The 17,809-nt window shown below is 45.6% G+C and overlaps 1 protein-coding gene across 8 annotated transcripts in view; it reads left to right on the forward strand.

Annotated features, from left to right (window-relative positions):
• The window catches only part of cux2b (cut-like homeobox 2b), a 112,275-nt gene that overhangs the window by 61,048 nt on the left and 33,418 nt on the right, over positions 1-17,809 (forward strand). The window lies entirely within an intron of this gene.

Raw genomic sequence — 17,809 nt, forward strand, 5'->3', positions numbered from 1 at the left:
TATATTGGATTTAGACTTTTGTGACTATTTGGCGCCAATAGCAGAATGTGAAGCCGCTCACACAAGGACAGGAAGTAGCGAGAAAAGAGTTGGCGCTCGTCACAATTGTGTGCCCGCCGATGTGGCACCTGATCTAATCTTCAGATGAATTTGGCTCCGGTTTTTTTTTTTGTTTGTGTTCTCACCTCTGCCAACTGTACCACATGTTGCTGGACACCAGACTCTGACCAAGTCCTCCGAATGGCCTTGTGGGTACATTAAGTTTATAAGCGGAACAGGACATGCAGAGGAAGGGCACAGCAGATGTTATAATCATGGGAGGTTCATAATTTACTAGCGTAAAATGGACATAATATAACATAAAAAAGTACAAATATTACTAAAACAGAACCAATACCACCTGTATGAGGAAGGAGAACAGGAGCAGGCAGGAACATTTTGTTCACCCGAAGGTGCCTCCACAGACCAATCAGAACGTTCTTGGATGTTTCGACCTTGTTTAACCAGAATGCAGTGTGAGGTGAGGTCAGGCCGCTGTTTGACCCTCTGGCCAATAGTCATTTTTTTCAGATTTGGAGGAGGGCGTATTTCAGTGTCAGTATGGTGACCCCTCATTTAACGTGTTAAATTCATGGACCAGAGGATTTTTTTTGTTCTGCTCCTGATTTCATGGGGGCACATATCAAGTCTGGACCTTTTCCTGGATTTTGCTGTCAGGGATGAATGTCTGTCACCTCTCTATCATTCATATTTGTGTCCTGTCCTTTTGGTGACTTTAGGCCTTTCATTTTTCCGCTCAGTTCTTTGTCTCAGGATGGAAAAAAAAAAACAACCTAAATAAATAATGCAAATGTAAAAGTGCAGTTTCCAGCAATATGATGTTCCGAGCTGCTGCACTGTCCAAATGCTGAATTTGAGTTTATAAAACCAGAAGGAGAAGAAAAATCTCTTGCAATCGCAAAGATGGAGAATCCTGGCAGAGGAATAACCCCAACAGCAGCCAGTCGAACGCATCAACACTTTTGTTTATTTATACACGGCGAAACAGATGACACAGGGAAACGTGGCCAAGTGGCGCCGGAGGAAGGCAGTGCAGTGGCGGCGGCAGTGTGGAGAGGGCCAGTGGCCCGGTTCCTGGCTGGCACGCATCTGCTGGCACGGGGATCGGCAAATTAGCCAATGAAAATGTGTGAAATTGGTGGCTCCGTGCCGGCTAGGATATGCCAGGAGAAATAAACATCAGAGTTCGTACATGCAGGAAAACAGACGCGGAGGAGCGGATTCCACATGCTGAGTCAGAGCTCCGGGTTAAAGCGGGCCGCACCCAACAGACGTGCACACACACACACACACACACACACACAACATATAGATATAGACTTCGCAGCTGTGACTGCATCACATATACAGAATTGTGCCCAGCACACATAGACACTGATGCGGCCCGTGAAAAACATGGAGGCATGAAGAGAGATGCAGTCTACCCACAGGAGCTGACCAAGATTCCTTCACGTGCTTAAGTGTCAAGTAGATTGGCTTATGCGTACATGCAGTGGGGTTTTTTTAAATGGCCGGTTGCCCAGGGCAGCATCACGAGCGTCTGCAACTTTCTTTGTGGGTGCCCATGCTGCCCCAACATTATGGCAGCGGATTTTTGGGATGGCATGTGCACCGATCTGTTTTCTCTTTTCCCGGTTTGCGGGGAGTAAGGGCGCCCTCCTCTTGCCAGATGCACCTGCTTTTTGCCTAGTTGAGTGAGGAAGGAGAGCAATAACCAACTAAATAAATGCTCGATCCAAGATCCAAAGTAAGATCCACAAACGTACCAGACATTATGATACAGACTTTGAGTTTGCACCAATGTGTTTTCTATTTTCTATCACACCCATATATGCGGGAATATATGGGGCAATATATTGGGGCATTGTTGGCTGGACCCGTAATCAGAAGGTTGCCGGTTCGAATCCCGATCCGCCAAGGTGGCACTTGGTTGCCGTCCCCACACACCGTCTGGCTGCCCACTGCTCACTAAGGGTGATGGTTAAAAGCAAAATTGCTTCCAAATACAGCACATTTCATTCTCAGTCCAAGCTCATTATGTCATAATTAATGCAAAATCGCAGGAAAAAATACAATCTTAATCTGCGCAGTAAAGTACATTTTTGTGATCCTTGGGTTGCAAGATGGAAGTTGATACTGGATCACAAAACTATCACTGATGGAAGATGGACAAGAAAATGTCAAGAAAATGTTTATCTAATTAAATTCAATTTGTATCAGACAACAGAATTTACAATAAAGTGAAAGTGAAGTGATTGTCATTGTGAAACACTGCAGAATAGCACACGGTGACCCAATAAAATTTACTAGCGTAAATGGACCTAAAATAACATGAAAAAGTACAAATATTACTAAAACAGAACCAATACCACTTGTATGAGGAAGGAGAACTGGACCAGCGAGGAACATTTTGTTCACCTGAAAGTGCTGCCACAGACCAATCAAAATGTTCTTGGATGTTTTGACCTCGACCAGAATGTAGTGTCAGGTGAGGTCAGGCCGTTGTTTGACCCTCTGGCCAAAAACCGTTTTTGGAGATTTGAAGGAGGGCGTGTTTCAGTGTCCTCTGCTTTTAACCATCACCCTTGGTGAGCAGTGGGCGGCCATGACAGGCGCCCGGGGAGCAGTGTGTGGGGACGGTGCTTTGCTCAGTGGCGCCTTGGTGGATCGGGATTCGAACCACAAATCTTCTGATTATGGGGCCGCTTCCTTAACCGCTAGGCCACCACTGCCTCATAAAATACGTTAATACATCATTTTCGTGCTTCTGTGTGTGTGTTTGGGCTACAGGGGTGGTTCACCTTGGGCACCAACCAGGCTAGGACCGCCCCTGTGTACATGTAGACAAATAGAGCTGTATTATGCGCATACCACGCTGGACTATAATTTCTCTTTGTAAGTACTGTAATAGCCAACACCAAACACCACGGAATCTAAACTTCACACACACACACACTCACGGTGCACAGTCAGAGCAGGGACGGCGAAGCCTGATTCAGACAGAGCCATCAGTCAGGAAAATAGACAGAAGCATCAGTTAAAACACAGACACGGATCCTTCACCGGGTCACCCAGGGGACACGCACTCACCCGCCGTAATAAACGCTACACGAAAGCTCGGACTGTCCCAAATGAACATGAGTGGAGTGGGGCCGGCTGAGCCAGAGGTTAAAAAAAAAAAAACAGAAGGAAGAAGTACAGCGTTCCTGACTTGAAGTGTGAACGGCTGCTGGCGCGCCGGCGACCGAATGGAGATATAATGTGAGGGCATGGTGGACCCCCCCCCCCCAACAGACAACCTCGATCCGCCAGGGATTTCATTCAACATCTTGTACGCCTGTGAAGTGTAATTTCTCCAGAATCTAAACACACTAATTAAATATCATAACTTTTTTTTTTTGCAGCAGGCTTTCCTAAAGGTACCTGAAATTTTAATTTAGACTTCAAAAGAGCCCGCGACTTTAAAGTAAATCTATTGTTTTTCATTTAGACTGGTAATTTTCTCCCTGCGCAAAAAAAAGCAGCACCGTACGTGGTTATGATTGATCTGGTAATTAAAATATGCAGAGAGGGAAAAATATTAACCGCTTCTTTTTGTTTTAGAAAACAGTCGACACTTTTTTTTTTTTTCTTCCCCCCTTCCCCTCTTTCTCCTTCCGCAGCAGATAATTAAATTTCACACATTGATGTTCTTTACGCAGCATTCATCGCCCTCATTATTTTTCCATTTTCATCTTTCTGGCGAAAGATCGATAGATTGATAAAATGATGGAGCTAATCTTAAATAATGCAAGAGCAAGAAAAGTTACTCACTCGCTGTGTTTTGAACTCGTCATTTACTCTGGAGCTGCACCAGGCCCCTCGGTTTCTCATTACCTGGTCCACCCCTCGCCCCTCTGACATTTACGGGTTCACGACAACACCAAGAAGAGCGAGAAGGGGTTAAAGGCTCAGTCATGTAAAAACACCGACGGCTTCGCGTTCGAGATCGATGGTTGTCAAGACTAATACTCCCGACTGAACAGAGCGGGCAATTCAAAGACAGAAAGCGTAAAGTAGGCCAATTAGCACCTTGGGAGCGTTTTGCGGCGGAGAGATAGCAGCACAAAATGTCATGCGCGCCAACGGTTGGACCGATTGTTTATAATGTGACCTGACAGTTTGGGGCTCTTGAATATCGGATTAACTACAATACTAATTAACATGTGGATGTATGAATGGCGCGGCGATGTGACTGAGAGGAGGAAGCCGCGAGACGGGGGCTCTAATATCCAGTTTAAGCCCCTGAAACATTCCTTGGTCGGAATTCTAGGAACGGCTGTTGATCTGGAATACTGCCTACGGGAGATGCTGCCACCACAGATTATGGATTTTAATATTTGTCTTTCATGATAGGAGCTTTGTACCTGTGTGTGTGTGTGAGCACAGAATAGGTGGCCTTGATGGCAACACGACTCTAATTTAAGTGCCGTTTCCGGGGTGACGACGACGTGTCACCTTCTTAATTGAGTCTCGTGGGATTAACAGGAAGTTCCTCGTGTCCTTCTGAAAAGTATTGACTAGTGGGGTGTTAATGGTGTTGGCCTGAGCGCTGTGATTGGCTGAGAGTCAGGGATTTCCCAGCAGGCCTGGGAGGCAACGCGGGCTCAGCTGTTGGCTGTTTTTATTTTGTATGCGGTCAAGGTTTGCTATGGGGTCAGATGTGCAAGGTGTGTGCGGCGTGCATGATTGTGTGTTTTATGTCTACATGGCTGTGTGATTTATGTGGGGTGTGTGTGTGTGTCTGTTCATATGAGCGATGGCTGGTGTTGTGCACACTATGGCAGTTTTATTACATTTCATATTGAGACCAATTTTTGCCACTTGGTTTGAAGGACAGACACCTATTCCCCATCTGAGTCCACCGGCGCCTGGAAGCAGCGCAGTGCCGACACACTCACACCCACACACCCCTTATTCTGTCTGCTGCTCTCCTTTCCCTTTTCATCTTTTCTTCTTCCTCCTGCACCAAGATGGATCTTGCTTTCAACCTGAACACACCCACAGAATTCCATAGATTTCGATCTCTCCTCTTTACTCTTTTCACTTCATATTTCTCTGAACGAGAGTCAGGATCACATTTTCGCATTCCTGCTGATCACAGTGTGACTGGTGTTCATGAAAGTCCTGTATTTTTGGCCACTGCAATACATAATGACACAAAGACCTAATGAAACAAATGGGTTTCATTCAAATGAAAGCTTCAGGGTTCAAGTATAGGATGTATTTAGCTTTTATATATATATATATATATATATGTGTGTGTGTGTGTGTGTGTGTGTGTGTGTGTGTGTGTCAATGTCCATTTTGCTCTTGTGGCAGGAAAAGCCATCTTCTTTTTTGTCCAACATGTCTGTTGTGTGCCCGCGCCTCTTAAATGTTGTTTAATAATGCACCAGTGACTTTAGATGCTGCAACTGAAAATTTGGGCGGAAAGTGCACAGTGATGTGGAAAAGGATAGTGTGACATGAAATATTAACACGGAACTACATTCACAAACCCAGGGCACTGTGGCAAAATTCCCAAAAATTGCCATTTCAGCTCTATGGTGTGGAATCCATTCTTAATGTATATAATATCTGAGCGCAAAATATCTGTATAATATCTGAGTGCAAAATTCACCTCTAAAGCGGTGCTAATTAAATACTTTGAGGAATATATATTAGCCCCTCTGGAGCCCAGGAAAAATTTGTTCCAATAGTTTGAAATATCCTTATAAGGACAAATCTGTCACACGTTCATCCGTCCATCCATAAAGAATGCATGTGTGGTCTTCCATTAGTACAACTGATAGGACTGTTATTAAGAACGTTATTAACTTTAATTTGACTGATGAATGTAATAAGGTTTTTTAAGAATAAGAGGAACAGAAAGAAGCAGGTGGAGCTCGGGAAGGGTGTAGGTTTTATCTTGGGGAATTGGTGAGCAGCTCTGCAGCAACGATGAAGACCGAGATTTACTCACTTAAATGGACTGTGCAAAATTTGACAGGTTCTGGTGGTCTCCATGCCCACCAATCAGCAACATGCATCGAGACCGAGCTACAGCCGGCTGAGGCCCGCCATCGTCCCCAGTGGGTGACAAGAACACGACTCAGAAAGCTCACTGTCCTGAAACTAATCCTAACCTGCTCCATCGGTTCCCACCGCCTTTTCTCCCACCTCCTGTCTTCCTAACACAGATCCACCCAGGGTCATAGCGGGTCAGCCTGGAATGCCAGGCACTACAAAGTGGCAATAAAAGTCCTCCCCTCCCAAAAAAAAAAAAAAAATGCCTATCAAGGTTGGCATTAAACAAAGAAAGCAAAATTGATGTTCTGCCTGTCCCAGCAGCGCTGGCACGGTGGCGGCCCGCCGCTTGGGCAGCCGTCCAGCTGCGCACGGAGGAAATCCCAGGCACTGTTTCTCCTCGCCGTCTCAGACCGGCCACCCGGCCGGGCCCTCGCACTCTCTCTCTACGCCCATAATTCTGATTTATGTTGCATTATACCGACTGGCCCAACGCTGCACTTAAAAGTGCGGAGGAGTCTTAAAATAATTATGGCGCAGCGTGCTCTATGGACTCCGCTCCGTGAAGCACTACCTTCACCACCCCCCTCCATCTCCCCCGTCTCGTCTTGTTTATGGCCCTTATTATCATTAACCAGTTCAAATTTAACATACTTTATCCCTTTTATGGCATAACTTATTTCAAAACGTGAGTTCGGGGAGACTGATTAATATTAATGAGGGGTCACGGGTTTGCTACAGCCCAGGGACTTTTTCCACATCCCCCCCCTCGCATGAAACTGGGGGGTTAGTTGTTTCATCAAGCGCTGCTGCTCTTTGTTCTTACCTGAGTCTAATTATAGTGAGTGATGACACACCTTTTTCTCCGTCGCAGTGATTTATGCTTGACAGGTCTCAGGCCTGCACGAGGATGGCGCGAAAGGAAGTAAATCTCTGCGTAAAATATGTATGACATCAAAAAAGCCTTAAAGGTTATTACAAATTAATAATGAGTGGTGGGAATAGAGTCGTAAAAAATAGCCTTCCCTAGGTGGGCAGCGCGTTTTAAATGTTTAATTTGATGCGCTGCAAGAGAACCGGCCTTTCCGCGGTCGCCGTGTCAGTGGCGGACGCTGTTAAAACCGGGGCTCTTGTTAACGGTCATGTGACTTCATAAAGTGCTTCTCACGTTTTGTCTAAAAGGGTGAGAAAAAAAAAAAAAGAAAGGACACAGGCCCCCGTCTGACATCCCCAGTGCACCAAATCTTCACCAACATTTATCTAGAAGTCTCAGTAGGTTATAAGACACAGAAAAGCTCTCTTCCTGTCCCTGTCTTCCCCTCTTGGACTTATTCTTAAATTCTTTTTTGTGTGTGTGTGTGTGTGTGTGTATATATATATATATATATAATTTTTTTCCGGCTGTTGTGTGATTCGCATCGTTGTCCTGAACATCTCATGGTAATGACTGCAGACACTGTACAGAATTGCTTTGTTTATGGCTGTAATGTAAGCTGTCTGTTCCGCTGTCGCTCTCTGCGGAGCCGGTGATCGTGGCAGCCGGTCTGGAGTGAATTTGCCGGGCGACTACCTGGAAACATCAACAGTCATTAATTATGCAGCTCCCCCTTGCAAGTGAGACCGGGGAGCCGCCTGGAACTGCATGCGCCGGCTCCTATTAGAGTCACCGCTCTCCCCGCAACGAGCCCCCGCTGCCTGCGGGTCTGGGGAGGATTACGCCCCCCCCCCCAGCCCATAGACACCACTCGGCTATTCAGCCTCTCAGTGTATTATTAGGTTTTAGTGCAAAACACGATGCGGCATTTAGCCGGGATGAGGATCCGACTGGCCATCAGTCACCTTCCTCGTTCTCTGCGTGACGCCGTTTGTAGACGCCCATGTAGGCAAATTGGAACAGAATGCTGTTTACCTCACGCATCAGGCTCTACAACACGAATAAAAATGATCGTTTTTCTAGTATTGTCACAATTTCCATTAATAATGAAATGTGTGTGTTTTTTTATTCTATAAAGCAGTTCTTCTCAAAGTAGGGCCCAGCAACCCCAAAGGGCTTCACAAAATTGTCTCATAATTCACATTAGTCAATTACTGAAGCCACGTCTTAAGTACAAAACACCCAAAGCTTGCCGGTGAAACCCCGAGCTTGAGAATTTCACTAATACATCTGATACATCCTTATTATTAATATTACGATTTTTAGGCCTGTCAAAATAAATAGGTTATTCACTGTGTTTTTATCCAAAAGTAGATAAAATGCAGATGCAAGTCACCCCACGTGGCACCGCTATTAAGGAGGGTCTATACGGCTGGATTGTTACGGCACAGAGGGAACAGCTTTCTGATTTTTACTTCACTGAAGATAGTAGAGTACAAGTACAAGAGTACAAGATCCCAACAAGAGGTAGTGGAGTGTGTTTTTGTTTTGTGTGTGTGTGTGTTCTCTCGTTTGTCATCTGCGGTTTTGCGGCCCCTCCTTCATCAGAGGTTACTACTCTGAAGGGATGCGCCGTTGGCATGATGTCCCGTTACAGTGAAACAAAGGCGGCATTGACACTGGTAATTAATTAGGCTATTACGCGTTCTGCAATGATAATTGCCTCGCTGGAAAGTCACCAGCTACGAGAGAGCGAGCGGGCCGCGGCGGGCCAGCGCCATCCATCACGGCGCCGCCGCTCTTCCTCCGAGCTGCACCGGCTCACCTTGACTGGCACGCGGACGGGGGAAATGAATGGGACACGCCGCGCGATACACGCAAAGATAGCCGAGGGCCCTACCCACCCAGCGCATGCTTGTCCGAGGGCTGAGGCAAAAAGGGCCCGGCCGTCGGCGCCATTTTGGACGCCCACTGGCCACTGTCCCAATGCCGCGTGACCCGTGTCCACGGCAAAGTGTCGACTTTTTCCGCTGCCTTTCGTCCGCGTCCGACCTCTGCGCCTCGCGTCTCGCATCTCACGCGTCTTTCATGTCTTTGACTCACCCCTTCCTCTCCCTCTCTTTCTCTCCCTCCTTCTGATCCTTTCAATTCCACTCCCCCGCACTCTTTCCATCTCAACTCCTTCCTCCTCTCTTCTTTTCTGGAAAGCCTCTCCTACCCCCTTCCTCCCCGCTCACCTCTTCTGTCTGCTTCACCGGCACGCCACATTCTTTCATTAAGATGGAACTTTTCCTCTGTCCTTAAGGTCACTTAATACTTCAAACGCCGGTGGCGCCTTGTCTGCGAGGAGCGGAAGGCCTGCGTCCTTTCAACCACAAAGAACGAATAGAAAGACGTCCTCCGCCGCTTCTCCGCTCACGTCTCCACGTCTCACCCTTCCAGGGCGTTGAGGGGGTGGGGGGTCCCGCGACCGGGGCAGGATGATGCTGGCAGGATGGCGGACGGGAGAGGAGCTTTGATCCGAGTTTAGTGTCTAACCGGGCGCTGTCTGTCTCGCGCTGTGCCGCGCCGCGCTTGTCCGGATTAGTGTCTCGGCTTGAATCTGCTGGCGACGCGTCCTCCTTCACCGCGCGCTGCGAACACCTTTAGCTTCAGCTGGACCGTTTAAAAAGCCAAATCTCAGCTCAGTTGTCGGCAGCAGCCCAGTTCTACATAAGAGGCGGCGCATAGAAAGCAGCTGTGCATTTGCCATCTTGCTGTAACCGTGAAGTCCTTGGCCATGTTCAGCACCTATTCACTTGAGACCAGAAGAAGGTTGTTCTCAACAAAAACAGCAAAGTGCTTTTTTAAAAAAAAATGTATGGATTTGGAAATGTTCTTGTGCAAAGGAATGTTGTCCCTGGAGGTCACCGGGACGAGGCTTGAGAGGGAATTTGTGTGGAATGCTTCCATTCAGCGGAGCAAGACGTACTTTGTGGTATCGTGGGCGAATGCATTAACCAGGCATATCAGTCAGTCCCGTAATAAAAATGGCCTGTATGAAGGGTCGAACCTTGTGGCGCTGAAAGGCAATAAATGACTTTGCCTTTTTGGAGGAAAAATTCTAAATCTCTTCAATTTTTTCATTAAAGCCTCGATTAGCCATGAGTGTAAACTAATGTTGATATGTTCTCGATGACAGCATGTTGGGGACAGCATGATTGACTCCCCGCCCCTGGGCTTTATTCAAGAGAGACACACCTATGGATATATGGTCCGAAGTTTCTAATCGTTATGATCGGCGTACATGGCCAGCCAGGGCGCCTGTGAACACATCCAGCAGGCTGATGGGCAGCATGGCGCTGCAGCCAGACCGGGCGGTGCTCTCTGTGGGTGCCCAGCCGCGGAGGAGCGCCGGTGGCCAGCTGACAGACAGCCATGTCTGATTGGAATTGACGCGAGGACTAGATGTGTGTCAGGACTCCGACTGCTCATTTCACTGGGGCCTCCGAGACAGCAGCGGCATGCAGCGCCGGGTGTCGCCCAGAATAAAATCCACTTCAAACGCAGTCGCTCATGCTGAAACAGAGGGGATGGCTCTGTGTGTGTGTGTGCATGTGTCATTGTCCCCAGCTGTTCTCACATCAGGAGTGTGTGTATAATCTCGACAAATGTGTGTACATGTAAAGGTGTGAGCTCACCTGATCACTATCCTTCAGTAAGTCATCACTCACTGTTCACCACTTCATCTTTCCTCACGTCTGCTCGGTATCCCTCGCTCTCTCTCTCTCTCCCCTGCCGGCTGATACTCCGGCTCACTGAAAAGCAGGCGGGATAAAGGTTGGGAACGCGGAATAAAGCAGCTCTCTATTCCAATTTCACATCACACCCCCTGCCACATCTCCACCAGCCCCCTCCTTTCTTTTTCAGCACGCCCAGTAAATAACACATCGCTACAGTCTGCCACAGCAGAAACCCCCCAGCTGCTGTTATTGAAGGGCCGCTGCTGCCGAGATGCCCTGCTGTGCAGCCGAGCCGTGATCAGTCAAAGTGTGGAGGACAGCAGTGGTGCTGTATAGCCAGGAAGGGATGCCGTGATATATACTTAAGATGATTATATACTTAAATGTTAGTTTAAAAAATGATATATAAAGATCTGCTACAAGAACCGGCTGTTGGTCTGTCCCAACTGTGTAAAGTAATGAATTATCTGCTACCAGCAAAAGTCTATAGATGGAGATATATATTGCATTGCTGCTCGGAGAATAATAGAAGAAGACATACACATACACACATGTGTTCCAATGGAGTAATGGGGAGTAATATCAAATATTCCTCATGAACTGAACAAGTAGCTGCAATATGCTTTAATCAAGCAAATGTCAAAATAAAATTATATTGTATATATTGATATTATATTGTATATATTGATATATTGTATCATTATTATTACGTTAAAGTATGAAGACGTACACTGACAATGAATTAGCTACCATTTACATAATGATTATATTATAATAAGCAGCTTTGCGGTGAAAATTATGGACTCAGAAAATAATGGACTCTGCTTCTTGTTGGCTTTTTTGCCTCTGACTCGTTCATTATAGTGAACATATTATTATGTATTGTAGTACAGTGGCCATAGCGAAGGGATACCCTAGAATGTGTGTTGACCTTTGGATCAAGCTCCTTCCTGACTGTTTTTTTAAACTGCAGCCAGCAGTGAGTAATAAGAACCAACACACACTTTCTGTGCTGTTCCTCTACAGACTACACCCTTTAACCAAATGCATGTACATTGATCTGCCTGTTTCCATTCAATGACAAATCACCAACAGAACACATACACAGCCCACCCACGCCCACCGCCAGACACACACGACACCCTCCCCACATGTACACAATCTCACACACACACACACACACACACACAACTACCCGCCCCGCTGATCGCTCGCTCTCAAAAGCCCAAATGCAGCCGTGGTTGGGGAGCCTGGGTAAAAATGGTGATTCAAAGTGATAATTGCGTAATCACCAGTTGTGATAATTGTAATTGATGACTGCATAATTGCTAATTGCAGTCTTTTATGGGAGCCACTTTTTCTCTGTCTCTCTATCTCACACTTCATCTCTCTGTCATGTTCTCTTTTTCTTAGAAGTACTCTTTCCATCAAGATTCCATTATTGATTGTCTGTGTGTGTGTGTGTTCTTGGCATGTCTTCTCAACCCACACACACATGCCACCAGACACTCACACACACACACACATACACACACACGTGTTTTTGACCTTATAGACTAAATGTTATAGATTTAAAGTGCTTTGGCCCACGCAGACTTGGTGACTGAATGGTCCCTCGGTTCCAGTGTCCCGCTCTCCTGTTCTCGCTGCTATTCTGGGCGGACCACTTTAGCAGCATGGCCTCCCTCTGGAAAGGTACCCTGCTGCAGAACCGGCCCGGATTGTTCGTACTGATGTGAGTTGCTGTCTCATATCAGTATCAGTAAGAAATGACTTATACTTAAAAGGACTTAAAAACCAAATGTCCAACGTTGACCAAGTCTTCAGCAATGTAATGGTCCTGCTTTTCTTTTATTTCTTTACCTGACTCAAACAGGTTATTATGTGGTGTGGGGTATTGTGTAAGGGAAAGGGGAGAATCCTACATTCTACAACAACAACAAAAAAATACATGACTTGGGGAGGTCTGACATCTTTCCTTCTATGGAAATAACACAGTTTGCTTAAAATGTCAGGCTGTTGTTGTTATTTGGAAAAACTCCATTAAAATGATTATGAGTGGGGGTGGCTGGTGGAAAAAAACCTGAACACATGGACAGGCTCACCATGTCACATGTGGCCCTTCTCCCCGATTGGCTGCATCCCTTCAGTGGGTAGAGGTGCTTGGGTGAAGTTTGTCTCATCCTTGTTGTAGAGGTGCCTACCACAGTCACATGAACATCAGACAAAAGTACGATAGAAGTATATTTTTTAACCACCCCGCCACACATTGAGCTCCGTTGGCCCGTGATAGTCCTTGACTTCTCTGATTGGTGGGGACATTAGTAAAGGCTAATTTGCGGGTTTCAGCAGGATGAAACGAGAATACAGCTCCTACTATTCTGATTATGACACTTTAGTTGCGTGAGGTGCATTGTTTGAGAGCTGTGGGGTAGGATGACCTGTGTAATCTGCCTGTGGTTAATCCCAAACTGTTGGGCAGGGCAGGATTATTGTACCAGGGGAGCCAGGTCCTTGTGCGGGAGGGGGACATGGATGGAAGGCCATGCATACAAATGCCAGTGAGCACGAGCGGCATGTGATTGATGTCTCTCCTGGCTGCTGCAGGCAGGCAAATGGCGTGATTGTTGAGGTGATCTCTGCGTTTCCTTGTTATGGGGGTGATGGAGGGGCCAAAAGTGCTGTTGTCAGTCTAAAAAACTGAGCGTGTTAAGTTCACACGCTTACACACAGAGAGAAGGAGAGAGAGAGACTCGCACATCTCTGACATCATTATCCTCATCATCAGCTTCCCTCTTGTTCTAGGCCCCCTGTGCGTTAGTACGTGCATGCATTAGATGTTAAGTGAAACAGACGAAAGGCATCCTTTCTACTTCTCTCACACAGAACCAATAATACAGTGGTGGCACAGCCGAAAGCCCCTTCCAGCGGCTCTTATTGCTGTAGGAAACAAGGAGCCCCGCTTCTGGAGCAGAGTTAGTGGGCCAGTGTGCTGGGTTGACAACCTTCAGCTAAAGTTGTCATACTTGGATGGATTAGGGAGATAAAAACCTTCATTAGTCCCACAAGTCCCATAAATTAGAAGGTGCTCAGTGGTATTCGTGAGTCGTACAAAATAGCAATGGTGAAAAACAGTGTTTCACAGACAAAGGTTATTGGAATGTAAATTCCAAGCCAAACTATGTGAGATTGTGTTGTCATTGTATAAGGTACAAGCTACAGTGACAATTAGCCTTTGCTAACATTCAACAGTGAAACATCACAGAGTTTAAAATAATAATGGCTAATAGGCTAAATCAACAGCCTAATTCCAAATTACATCTATACTGATTAAAAATGAAAGTGTCACTTGTCCTTCTGGTGCTGATATTTAGACCCTAAACCTGTGGCAGGTTTATTGCATTGCGTCTGGAATTTTATTTAGGCACCACTGCTTGGTTTGAGAGTGGCGCGCCGGAGGGCCGAAGGACGGCTGGAAAAAGTTGTACTTGACGCGGTGGACTGTACTGTTCCACAGAGTTTATACAAAAAGAAGCCGCAGGGTAGGCGTTTCTAATAAAGTGGCCAGTGAGCATGCTTTCTTCTTCTTCTTTTTTCACCTTCGCACAGAAAAGATCGCATTCTTCACAAATACTTCACATCCATCTCTCTACATCTATTTAGTTTTCCTTTGGCCTTCTCATTGTAAGCCTTCCATTAACTTGTTGCTCCGGTTGAAGTAAACATTATACTTGTACTAAGGGAGAGATCTTGCCTTTTTTGAGGGGACCTTCAAACGGGCTGATTTCATTCAACACGCCACATAGCGCAGCTATGAACTCAAGTACATTGCAGCATTCTGCTCCCTGAATGCGTCTCATTTACGAACAAAGGCTCCTGTATGTTAAACCGCATCAAGGATGCCTTTCACCCAAACTGAAAGCCATAAACGAAATGCCATGGACATGGGTTTAACTCTGAAAGCGCTCTTTCATCCCCCCTCCTTTCACTTCATATGATCCTGCATGTTGTTGAGGTGCTTGACTAATTTGTCAGCACTGAGGTGGTCCTTGTGTAAACTGTAAAAAAGTTTTCTTTTCAAGTGCAATATTGTTTTTGTTCTCACACCTCCAAGGTTGCGAGTCGTGAGATTTGTTCGCTCGCCCTGTGCTGGTACGGGTTCCTCTGGTTTCCTCCCTCCGTCCAAAGGCATGCACACTAGGCAAATTGCTGACTCGTAACCGTCCGTAGGTGCGTGTTCCTTGGAATAAGTGTTTCATTCAGTATTATTATTTTTTGATAAGAACCAATCCATGTGTGATGCTCCCTGAATCATTCTTTCGCAAAAAGAAGACAGCGAGTCCTGTCATTGTCATGTTGAATTATGCCTGTGGCGCCCGGTCATTCAGTATTTTGTGGTAGTCAGCCGACTTCATTTTACTGCCACGTTGCGCTGTGGGGCCCAGACCAGTTGCAGAAACTTAATAGCAAGCGGCTTTCTTCATTCCGGCCCTTTTACGTTTGTGAAGCATATTGCACGTGGAATTACTTTTACTTTCACTATTAAAGCTATTAAAGAGTTCTGCTGCCAATTGTCTATGATTTGTCTTCATCTGACATTCCAAAAGTGATTTGCACTCTGCATTCATGAGGGCTCTCCACTATTCTTCCAGGTTTTAATAATGCATCTTAACCCATTTCGGTGCTCTCCTTAGTTATTTGCTTGATGCATGGCCATGGTAGTAATTAAATTTGGACCTTTAAAATACAGGCGGTGACTGGAAGGGCAGTGTACATTCTGATTTATTTGAAAAAATGTTCTCACTGATTTAAAAGTTTATCCCAAACTTTTATCCCAAACAAACACTGATTTCTATCATTAGAGTCAGTTCTGTTAATTTCTAAGCTACTTGTCAAAAAAATGCCAATATTATAATTTTTTTTTTATAAATTAAAGAAGAGCAAAGCTGCAAAAAGGATAAAACTCTTCTACTGTGGCCAGATTGGGTGGGTTCCGGTTGTACATTATATATATTGTGTGAGATTCTTTTGGTTTTTCTGTTGAATCTGGCAACACTGTCCAACAGCAGCGATTTCCAGAACCTTTAATGGTTTTACTGGTGTGATGCAGACAAAAAAGATCAAAGTTTATTTATGATTACACACACATAAATGCAGACACCGTGGTCATTTGTTTGTCCAGGACACATGATTGCTTCAGTGCTGATGAAGCAATTCAACATTATGTCCTGGAAATTATGTCCACACACACACATACACACACACACAGGCGCTTTCAGACAGCGTGAGCTGGAGACTATTGTATCTGTATTGATTGGTCTAGAGGCTTTCCATTTTCCATGAGCTCCATTGGGCAGCGCGCCGCTGCAGTGATGGGAGGCCTGTTCTTGATCTTTCGGAGATTTCTTTAAACATGAAGCTGTCGTTATGCTCCTCTGGGGAGCGCAGCAGGCCTCTCAGCTGAATCAGGGGTCTTATCTGATCAACATGCTCATTTTTCATGCCCATTTCCCGTCAGCTTTTTTCCACCTTTTAAAAAAAAAATGTGTGGATTGGCTGTCAGTGTTTCGCAGTTGCGTGTTACTGTCAGCCCACGATAAATGCGCTCTGATGATCATCCATCTTGACCGATCTGAATCCTCTGTGCCGTGATGTGAAGAATTCACTGTTAAATCTCATTCGGCTGATCTGAGGCTGCAAACGCTATTACGCTTAACACAAATTGATTATTAATTGATCCCAGTGAAATGCAATAAATTCTGATTTTATTTCCATTGAAAAGGGGAGACATGTGGGGACCGTCTACCCCACAAGCATGTGTCTGAAGCTGATGCCTCTTAAAGCTACAGGCCCTTCATACGACCAGCCTTGACTAAGTACTGTGAGTGGGGAAAAGGTTGTGCAGTTGCTTTTGTTTTGTTTATCTGTCTATCTATCTATCCATCCATCCCGAAACTGGCTATTCATGAGTTACTATACTTTATATTGCTAATGTAAATTCGGCCACGCCCCGTGAGTTCAGTGCAGCCTTTCAGTTGCGACCTGTACCCAGGTCGCAACTGTTTGTCTCACTGTGTAATACAAGTCACTAGTTTTGAAGTCTCTAAGGCACAACACAGAGTTAAAATGTGTACCAGCCCTACTCGAACCATGCACAGGTCAGGGCTGAACCCACTGCACCACACAGGGACTGAATTGACTGCCACAAGCTGCCATCTCATGAGATTTATGGTAATATATAAATGTATGCTATGCTTCTATTTACACACCCGCATGAATTTATGTAAAAAAACATTCACATCATTTTCAGTTAGACGATTTCAAAATTAAACATATGATAGACACTATATAATGGATATGCAGATTGCAACTTTTTACGCTAAAAATTTTCACTTGCTGCTGCAAATGGAAAAAAAACCACCTTGAAATATTGCAACATGCTTTGCAATTTTTTTTTAAAAGTTGCGGTGAAATCTGGAATTTTAGGCCGCAACTATCGGCCAAAGTAACCCTAATGAAGAATCCTGGAGCGATAGATGATGTAAACATTACGTGTAAGTACAAAATAGGCAATTCTGATTCTCAGTGAACGTTTCTGAAGGGAAAAAAATTATGTAATTTTTATTGCAGTATGGCACAAAGACTATGAGTGGCATTCACTAACATTTTGCAGGAACGAATGGGTTTTTGTAGTGCTCGGCCATATGGGGCTGCTTAGCCCTTTGATTTTTGGCCGCTGCCTCATTTCGCTGGCCGCGCGTTGCGGTTCCCGGCCCTCTAACCCACATATCCATCAGCACAGGTGCCCTCTCGATGGGGCCAGGTGGCGGCTAATTCCTTTTTTGGTCTCTTCTAATGAATTGTTAATTGGTTTGCATCACCTGTGGAGAGGGGAATAGCGGTGGCGGCTCGCGAGCCCGAGTGCACCCTATCACGTGCAGTCGCTTTCTGTAACCTTGCCTTCGATCTCTGCGTAGACGGCTGCAGCTCGTCCTTGTCCTATTTTTCCTGTGACGGTATACCCATATTTACCGCAGCATCGTATTGCTGCATTGCCTGCTGTTTGGTTGCATGTGTATTTTGTAGGGCTGTGGAAAAGAAGACG

This window comes from Denticeps clupeoides, chromosome 11, assembly GCF_900700375.1.
Source record: "Denticeps clupeoides chromosome 11, fDenClu1.1, whole genome shotgun sequence".
Lineage (NCBI taxonomy): Eukaryota > Metazoa > Chordata > Actinopteri > Clupeiformes > Denticipitidae > Denticeps > Denticeps clupeoides.